An 8903-nucleotide genomic window follows, 5' to 3' on the forward strand; every position below is an offset into this window, starting at 1 on the left:
TAGCTTAGCCCCAAAATAACCATACAGAAATTATATTCATTAAAACACTTCTTGGCCCATTAACCCTAGTTTCTTATTGGCTAATTCTTACATCTTAATTTAACCCATTTCTATTAATCTGTATATCACCACGTGGCAGTGGCTTACCAGGAAAGATTCTAACTGGCATCCATCTCAGACATAGGATCCAATGCTTCTCCCCCTCTGCTTTCTTCCTCCCAGAATTCAGTTCTGTCTTCCCTGCCTGCCTAAGTTCTGTCCCTATCAGGCCAAGGCAGTTTCTTTATTCATTAACCAATACAAACAACACATAGAAAGAAATACCACCTACACCATTTCTCCTTTTCTGTTTAAACAAAAAGGAAGGCCTTAAGTTTAACATAGTAAAATTACATATAACAAAACATGTATCAAATAAGAATTACAGTTACAATATTTATATCTACTTTATCTTTTATCATAACTAAGGAAACCTATATTATTACTCTCTATTCTTCAACTCCATCAAAGAGTCCCAGAAGGATCTATTACCTCAGTAAACAGGAAGTGCATTGTAAGGAACTTCCAAAACTCTAGAATTGACAGAGACATCTTGCTACCTGGATAGTCACCCAAAGTTCTTCTGTACTGTTGGGGCATCCATCTTCAGCCTATAGGCCCATAGTGTCCAGAAAACTTTTCCATGTACCTCAATTAGCCTGTGTTTTCTCAGAGGTGTATTGATTCCATTAATATAAAGAGAGATTAATGACCAGTTATTGTTAATTTATGTTATTTTTGGTTTTGTTGGTAGTGGTAGTGATGTTCATGTGTTTCCCTTCTATGGGGTTTGTTGATGTGAGGTTATCTATTTCCTGTGTTTTCATGGGTGCAGCTAACTTCCCTGGGTTGGAATTTTTCTTTTGGTACTTTCTATATGGCTGTATTTAAAGATAGATGTTGGTTAAATCTGGCTTTGTCATGGAATATCTTGTTTTCTCTGTCTTTTATGATTGGGAGCTTTGCTGCATATAGTAGTCTGGACTGGCATCCATAGTCTCTTAATGTCTGCATAACATTTGACCAGGACCTTCTGGCTTTCAGAATCTCCATTGAGAAATCAAGTGTTATTGTGAAGGGTTTGCCTTTATATGTTATTTGGCCTTTTTCCTTTACAGCTCTTAATATTCTTTCTTTATTCTGTATGTTTAGTGTTTTCATTATTATGTGTTGAAAGGACTTTTGTTTCTAGTCCAGTCTATTTGGTGTTCTATATGCTTCTTGTACCTTCACAGGCATATCCTTCTTAGTTTGGGAAATGTTTCTTCTATGATTTTATTAAATATATTTTTTGTGCCTTGAAGACAATTATTTTTCTATCCCTATTATTCTTAGGGATAGTCTTTTTACAGTGTCCCAGATTTCCGCACTCATGTGATAGTTTTTTTTTTCTTGGTTTTCTTGGATTTTAAGGGATTCATTGCTTTCTTTCAATCTTCTGTTTGTCTTTTTCATTTCTTTAGGGGATTTTTTCACTTCTTCTTTAACGACCTCTATAATCTTCATAAAGTTGTTTTTAAGTTCATTTTCTTCTGCGTAATCTGCATTGGGGCACTCAGTTCTTCCTGTTTGGAACCACTAGTTTCTGGTGCTGCTATATTGTTCTTTATGTTGTTGAATGTATTCTTTCACTGCTGTCTATTCATTACTTCCTCCAATCATTGCAGGTGAGGCCTGTGGCTCTCGTGGTCACTCTTCTTCCAGGTGTACATGAAGCCTGTGTTTCTGGTGGTGGGTGATGCAGATGTGGATAATGGGGGTGGGCAGGAAGGGTGCTGCTGCCTGGTTACTTGGGGGTACAGTAGGTGGGGTGAGGTACAGGATGTACCCCTATTGGACTAAGGCAGATAGAACAAGACTGTCCAGCTGGTAGCCCAGACACTCACCTCTTCTTCCAGGTGTAGGCAGGACTATATACTCTATTTTTTTAATCAGCTTATTATTTAGTCATTTTGCCATCATACTTACTTTTAAGACAAAATGAAACAGGTTAAATACATAATTTCTAAATAAGTTTGGGCTACTGATCCAGCTTTAGGTCATTTTCACAATACCATGATTATAATAAACATAATTCCACTCTTCAACTATGTTAATCAAGAATGCTTGGCAGCATCCTCTCTTTTCAGTTTTTGCTTTAATATATTATAGGTAGAATTAAGTATGTTTTTATACTAGAAATGAACACAAGTATATTTAAAACTCCTGATCATTTTATATTATAATGAACAATCTCTCTAAAATTATTGTGTTCTACAAGTATTCAGTCACAATTATATAAGTATCAGATAAAACCTTTAAATATTTCAAAATTTTCACCTATTGAAAACTATTTTGTTGCAATCACCAATGCCAGCTGGACTGGGAATGAACGAGCATGGCATCAAACTGGACTCTGAATGTGCCTGACAATTGGAGCAGACTGAGAAGCCAAAGATAATGGCATTGGGATTTGTCTCTACTGCATGTACTGGCTTTTGGGGATCCTAGTCTATTTGGATGCATACCTTCCTAAGCCTGGATGGAGGGGGGAGGGCCTTGGATTTCCCAAAGGGCAGGGTACCCTGCCCTCCCTCTCTTAGGACTGGAGGGGAAGAGGGGAGGGTGGGTGGGGGAGTGGGAGGGAAATGGGAGGAGGGGAGGAAGTGGAAATCTTGAGTGGTATTATTATAAAGCAATTAAAAAATGAAATAAAATAAAAAATAAAATAAAGTAAACAAAAAGTCTATGGAGGTTACTGATCAACAACTTCAAAAGTGGAAACTTTAAAATGTCTTGTCACTGGAATTTTTATTTAATACTCTGTTGTAGCTAGTATGAGCATTGTTGACCTGTTATAGGGTAGATGCTTTTAAATTCATGGCAGCCCAAGAATTTAAAAAAAAACTACCATCTATATATCTGACAGGGGTTTAGTATCTATAATATAAAAAGAAATAAATAAAACTTAAACATCAAGTTAATTACCCAAATAAAATAAATTTAAACAGAAAGTTCTCAAAGGATTAAATCCAAATGACTAAGCAATATATTTTTTAAATGTTCAACATTCATAGCCATCAGAAACATAAAAATTAAAACTACTTTGAGATTTTATCTTACTCTAGTCAGAATGTCTTAGATATTTTAAAAAATGGTGACAAATGCGGGAATGGATCTTGGGAAATGGAAGAACTTGTTTGTGGCTGATAAGGGTGCAAATTGCTGCAGTTACAATGGAAATAAATGTAGAATTCCTCAAAAATCCAAAAATAGATGTACACATAATCCAGCTGTATCACTCGTGGGCATTGCATAGTTATGTTTTTGAAAATGTGAGAAAAACATTGTGACAAAGAAACTTACACAATAGTTTATGTGGGCTTACAGTTTCAGAAGGAAGAGTCCATCATGTTGGGAGGCATGGCAACAAGCAAACTGTAGCAAAAAGGTGAGAGCTTACACCTTGAACCACAGCATACAGAAGAGAGAACAAGCTGGAAACAGAATGAGTCTTTAAATTCTCCAAGCCTACCTCTAGTGACATACTTCCTCCAACATGAACCCACCTCCTAAACTTCTCCTAAACTGTACTAACAACTGGAGACCAGGGGTTTAAATACATGAGATTATAGGGAATATTTCTCATTCAAACTAACACAAGCATTTATGAAAGAGACTTGATACGCTACTGTAGACAACATGCTCATTCAGGTTCAGATTTGATTAATTCACAGCAGCTAAAGACTGCAAATAGTCTAGTTCAAGTTCATTACAGATTCATTAAGTGATGACCATATAATCAAGATGGCGCTTATTTGCACAGTAAAATATTATTCAGCTATTAAGAAAAGTGAAACTATGACACTCTCAGACAAATGGATGAAGCTAGGAATAATCATTCCTAGGTAACCCAGACCCAGAGAGATTAAACGGTTGCAGTCTTTCTCTTCTTTGTGGTTGCTAACTTTAAATTTTTAGATATGATTTATTTGGAATACTCCCACAGAGGTCAAAAAATTAGTAAGGGACTAAGAATGTGACTTTCAAGGGAGAAGAGATAGACAGCAGGGGTATAAAAATTTTAAAAGGGGTAATGGAACAAGAAGGATTGAATCAGGGTGGCAGATTTAAAGGCAGGTAAGAGGTTTAATTTCTAAGACTTTAAGAAAAATAAAGAATGTTTTCCTTTCTTCTAAAAGTTTAATTTAAAAGATGAAGTCATGGTCCAATTAAATGACTGAGTGAGTAAAGGCATATGTTGTCAAACCTGCTGTCCAATATTTGATCTCAGGGATCCACATGGTAGAAGGAAGAAATGGTATACACCACCCCCACACACACAAACAAAAATAAATCTAAATTTAAAAAAATTAAAATTAGGTTGTATCCCAAGAAACTGTCAGAAACAATTTTATGAGACCACGAAAATATTGCTAAAGTTAACATTCCTAATGCAGTACTTGATCTGTAAGGGTAAAAAGCTGTAACCAAGTGAACTGTAGGAGTTATATGGTATTTTTCTTTATTATTTATGTTCTTTTCTTATTATACATTATCACTGGTGAGCTAGAGAGAATTTTCATGAATATATTTTCCTAAGTAGTTGGGGAAATCACATGGCTATGCAACTAAATAAATAAAATCAATAAAAAAACATTAAGAGGAGCAGATACAAGTTTCCCTTTACTTTCACTTTGAGGTGAAAAACAACTCTCACTAACTAGGCACACATTCATGTTTCAAATGAGATGTTTTAAAAAGTGAATTCAAAACTTTATCCAATGTCAAACTCTCGAAGAGACTTTTTGAATTATGAATGAAAGATAATCATTTCAATTATTTCACTTAAAATAGAATGGAATAGAAAAAATGTTTTGTTTTTCTCTTTTCCCAAGACGTTCAAATTGTTTGGCTAATAAAAATGACAAGCCTAAACTTATGAATGAGAATCTTCATGAAAAGGCCATTTTGAATACTTATTATTCAGAGGTTAGGGCTAAGTATGCCCCCTTCTTTGTGAACACAGACCAATGTTTTTGAAACTGCATGTTGGGAATAATCTCTAAGACACAGTTTCACAATATTTTGCATTCATTTAAAAGTGAAGTGTATTTTATTTGTCTCCTTGCCAACAGTTTGAAGTCTCCCTCCCAGGCTGCTGTCCTTTTTTAAAGAGCCCCTTAGGATTGCTTTTGATGCTCCTCAAATGAAGGATTCTACACCCCAGAACACAGGAGAGTGTCAAAATTGGACTCTTTCCCAGAATGAAGAGAATTGTTGGAGGAGAAACAATTTAAATAGAACTATATCAGCCCCATCCTGAGCTGACATTTCCTATCATCAATATTTTTTAAATGCTGGCAAGGATAATATTTGCAGTACTCAAGCTGAATTACTAAAGCAAGCATCGTAACTTTCACTAATAAATATTCAACCCTTTCTTTTTAAACAAACAGTACTTCCTAGTATTCTACTTTGCTCCAAAAATGCAGCATTCTATGTTATAAATAGAGAACAAAAGAATCTGAATAAGTAACTGAAATTCTACCTTTATTTATTCCTTTGGTTTTATTAATCAGAACAGAAATACCTCCTACCTTTTTTATTTGTGCAAACTTTCTCAGGTTTCAGAAAATACTCAAATAATTTGACTAAAGATATAAAACAAAATTGTTGATTTTATTTTCTGTCAGATAGTACTGGTTATCTTTATTACTGAGGGTGCAAATATTTAACTAAAATAATCAAACTATTTTAAGAGGTTTCCAAAATGATAGAAAAGTGCTACATTTTAATAAACAAAGGAATTGGTGAGCATAATACTGTAGATAAGAAAGTAAACAGTATTAATTCCAGCTTCTAATTTAGTCTAAGGTTTAAAACACCAAATTTCAAACTTTGGGCAAGAAACTAATTCTAGCTGAATTTCTGCCTGCCCATCTGTAAAATGCTAATACTGACATGTAATGTCTGTCATATTCATTTTCTATAAGGATTAAATCTTAAAGCACTTAAGAGTATGCAAGTAATTATTATTCACAGAAGAAACAATTGGATAAACTTTCATTGAAATACAATTTGTGTTCAAATGCTGTGGCAAAGCCAAATGAAATGGAGCAAATGTCATTTCTGCCTTTGAAATCAAATGACAGGTTTCAGTAAAATCAGTTGTTTTGGTGTCCTGTCTTTGTCTCGATTTATAATTGTCATTTTCCCACTTACTGTCTATCCATTTCCTCACCCAAACAATAAGATTAATATTTAGCATCTTACACATTGTAAAACAGCACTTTGCAGTAGATCGTGTGTGATTGAGGAATCAATCTGAAAAGTGAATCTTTAAGCCAATTAACTAGGATATTTGTCAAAATGTCGCCAGTAAAACGGGTTTTGTTGATTGTCTGACAAAATCGATTACCTCACTGGTAATCTGTGTATAAAGACCGTGTGTGTGTGTGTGTGTGTGTGTGTGTGTGTGTGTGTGAGAGAGAGAGAGAGAGAGAGAGAGAGAGAGAGAGAGAGAGAGAGAAAATAAATACACATTTTAATTTTTTAATTTCTGGTCCTCAGTAGAACAGTAGAAAGCGACAGACTGTCCCCTGCAGTCTCCAGAGAAGAATCACATTTGCTTAGGTTAATGCTTGAAGAGACAGTAGTTGCAGAAAAACCTCTTCTAAACTGACATACTTGGAAATTCTTCCTTTTTTTGTCCTTTTGCTTTTCATTTTAAAGTTTAATTTTTAACACTGTTTCTTCAGAAACTGTAAAATCCTTAGCATCTAATTGTTCTCATCACTGTCTATTGTCTCTTTATTCTATTTCTTTTGCCCTCAGTTCACTCCCCACTGATTCTAGTTCTAAATCAATCCATTCCCACTCATTTCGACCTTGACATTCTCTATTGTGTCCTAAAAGATTTTTTCTAGTCACTTGTATATTTATTTTTTAAATTCCAAAGAACTTTTAAAACCATTACTTAACATTTATTCTTGCTTGGCTTACATTATTTATATATATATAAAACTTGCCTCCTCCCACTAAATTATAAGCCGCTAGATGGAAGAGAAAGTGACACATGAATTTCTGAAACTTGCAAAGTGATTAATATAATAAGAAGTCAATAAAAATGTTGTTATATTGGTGATTAGAATAAGAACCTGGTAAATTTCCATATCATTTTTGTTTAAACAGAAGCCTATTTTTTTCTGTTGTATAACCCAGTATTAGATATGAATATTATGGTCTCTTCCTTTGTCCTTAACTACTTTATTTCCACATCTCTGAAAACAAAATAGCCAGAAGTTTTGGCTCAGTTCTTTCTGAGTGATTAAATTTATCAAATTAATTGTCTTATACTTATCACTTAGGTAACAAAGTAACATTTTTATTTTCTTAAATTTCATTAATTAGATAAAATTATTGTTTTCCTGACTACACTGTAATAATTTTAAAACATTTAAAATAAATAACTATAGAAAACTTCATAAAATAAAATATAATTAAGATTTTTAAATCAGCTTGGTTACACTAATATATTATAACTCCATATTTATCCTATAAAATTAAACAAAAATATTTTCAAATGTGTCCAAACTGAGAAGTGAAACATTTTAGCATAAATCTAGTGAAAATGGACGTACCCATAGGCCACAACCTTGTGGCAATACACAGATAAATGGAAATGGGTTAATTAAAGATATAAGAGCTAGTCAATAAGAATTGTGAGCTAATAGGCCAAGCAGTAATATAATAATACAGTTTCTGTGTGATTATTTTGGGTCTCAGTGGCCAGGAATGAACAAGCAGCCATGGACTACAGATTGTTTTGCCAACATGTGTCAGATAAATTCAAGTAAAACCTGAGAGAGTTTAGTATAGAATTCTAGGCACACACACAAAAACAAAGTTTAGCTGCATTTTTTTTTTGGATGGGCTTTGTTCACTGGCATCAAGCAGGAGCTCTGTGGCTCCTTTAAGAGATGTCTTCCTAATTCAGTGGTAGCAGAAAAAAATTCCATTTCATTTCTAAATGGCAGCTTCCTGGTTCATGCTAGTTGCAGTAAAAACTCTGGCTCTTTCAGGAGACCAAGCAATTAAATGGGGGTCTATGAGCAGCATGTTACAAATTGCTTAAAGGTGACATAGATCCACTGAGACCCATGTTACAAATTGCTTAAAGGTGACATAGATCCACTGAGACCCTAGAGTTGGGGCAATGTGCATGAGCTCTCCAAGGCAGTGAACATGCCTCCAACATGTTGGACTGGAGGAAGCTAACAAGTAGTGCCACAGAGTTGGTCCTAACCATGCCCACTTAGCATTTTTTTTTAAAAAAAGTGTTCCTGGTCAAAAAATAATTACAGATACACATACAATAAGACAAATAGAGATGGAAAACACCACTAAATGGGTCATGGTATTGGATAAATGTATGTAGTCTTGAGAGAGAGAAAAAATAGTTTTAAAAGAAGTAAATGGTTTAAAAACAAGTGAAGACTTTAAGGAGAAAGAGTACAGACAGTCATAGATTAAAGAAGTAAATAAAAATAAGTCATGTAAAGATGGAAAATACACAAAGAACCTGGATTGTTTGCATTACTGTGTTTTCTTTGAATTTTTGACTACAGAGAAATATTTGATTCTGGGGGATGTTAAGCATAACCAACATATATATTTTCAAGGTATCTTGACTTCCAAATATTGGTCTAAGGATATGTTGCTTTGTAAAAGAGGTTCTGCTTTTGTTTCCACAGAGAATGAGAACCTGTGGATTCCTTACAGACTAAATGTGGTTTGATGGATCAAGACCTCCCAAAAGGTATCTGTTAAGGCCCCAAAAGAAAATATTTTACCCCAAAAAAAGCAGGAAGCAGTTTGGAGAG

Source organism: Microtus oregoni, unplaced genomic scaffold, assembly GCF_018167655.1.
Source record: "Microtus oregoni isolate MIOR12 unplaced genomic scaffold, Mior012 000107F_ref0000227, whole genome shotgun sequence".
In the NCBI taxonomy this organism is placed as follows: Eukaryota; Metazoa; Chordata; class Mammalia; order Rodentia; family Cricetidae; genus Microtus; species Microtus oregoni.